At 29.6% G+C, this 1669-nt stretch overlaps 1 pseudogene; it reads right to left on the reverse strand.

Annotated features, from left to right (window-relative positions):
* Nucleotides 1–1190: 1190 nt before the first annotated feature.
* LOC118607486 lies at nt 1191–1308 on the reverse strand (annotated as a pseudogene).
* Nucleotides 1309–1669: the final 361 nt, after the last annotated feature.

Raw genomic sequence — 1669 nt, forward strand, 5'->3', positions numbered from 1 at the left:
CTTTTGCTATATTTCCATTTGATAAAACTCTCCTTTTACTTGGAAGAAATAAATAAGCAGATTTTGTATTAAAAAAATCTAGCTTAACACATTGCATGCAGATTTCTGTAGTAATATAGAGTTAGATTGTGAGTTGAATTTAACCTGCTTTAAATTACTAAACTACTTTCTAGATTTCAGATAGGATTTTTAAATTCATATTTGATACAATAAGAAATATTCTGGATAATTATACTAAAAAATTCAAAATAAGTTCTAATAGAGTATATGTTTATATTTGAATGCCTTACACATTAAATATTGAAATGTTGCTCACAACCATCTAGATTTGTTTACGCTTCTCTTGATCGTTTAATCCTATATGTAAAAACATTTCCATAAGCAAACTATTTTTTATAGTTTATTTTTTGAAGTTTATTAAAACTATTAATCTATTTGATAAACTTTTGCAGTTCAATAAAGCTTTATTAATCTATTTGAAAAAAATAGAAAAACAAAAACTATTGTATAGGCAACCTTGATTGTCTACAGTGACATCATCTTTTCTCTTTTGAATCTTCTATTTTCATTTGTAGTTTATGTTAACGAGGCCTATGCAAGCTTTCCTTATTAATAAATGTCCCTTCTTTCGGGGTATTTCTTATCTCTTCTACATACTTAAACTACGTAATTTCCACACAATCTCATTCTTTGCTATAAATGATTTAATTGAACATCTTAAAACCCTAAATTAATATTTAATAAATAATTCTTTCCTATTTGATAATGTATTTCTTTGTTCCAATTACAATAGACAACCCATGAGTGTGGAAAACAAGGCATTGCGTGGAATCTGACATGGTGCACTGTCCCAGATTAAGCCTCTTCAGTCTGGGCTGGAGGGCTGTTTTACACATAGGATGATTTTACCTAAAAACACAGTTCTATATTTTATGTAATCACAACTCCACAAATATTGGAATCCAGTCATTATGACCTATCTCTTTAATGTTTAACATCTTCTGTATTATAAAGACCCTTTCTAAACTTATGCTAATAATTAATTCAACAAAATGCTATATTTACAGAGATTAAGCTATATAGCGATTGCTCATAGCTTCGACTCTTAGATAAAGAAACAAGGAATTTGAAGGAAGGAATTTGCAATACAAAATTCATATCTGAAAAATATAAAAGATAATTTTTTTTTCCGCCTACAGTACCTGATAGTCCCAGGTGGTCTCCCATCCAAGTACTAACCAGGCCCGACTCTGCTTAGCTTCCAAAATCAGACGAGATTGGGCGTGTTCAGAGTGGCATGGTGTAGATGATAAATTTTTAAGTATGATATTAATGTAAAAGTTTTTCTGGGTGATTTTTGTTGTTGTCTTGTGTTTTTTTGTTTGTTTTTTGTTTGCTTGTTTGTCTTTTTTGTTTGTTTTGCATAAGCTTAATGGCTTTTAGACAAGTTATAACACTCATGATTACTTTTGGAAGAAAAAATCACATTTCTTTCTTATTCAGAGCCTTGTTTCATTTTATTTTATACTGTGTATCTGTAGCTGTGTGTGTTTGTTTGCCTATGTGGGTCCATGTACTTGTTTAGACATATTTGCATGTCTGTGTGTATATTAGAATTACTTGAAATAGACACCAGAAAAGGATATGGATATTCAATTACTATAAGAAA

Source organism: Rousettus aegyptiacus, unplaced genomic scaffold (genome assembly GCF_014176215.1).
Source record: "Rousettus aegyptiacus isolate mRouAeg1 unplaced genomic scaffold, mRouAeg1.p scaffold_m13_p_8, whole genome shotgun sequence".
Taxonomy (NCBI): domain Eukaryota; kingdom Metazoa; phylum Chordata; class Mammalia; order Chiroptera; family Pteropodidae; genus Rousettus; species Rousettus aegyptiacus.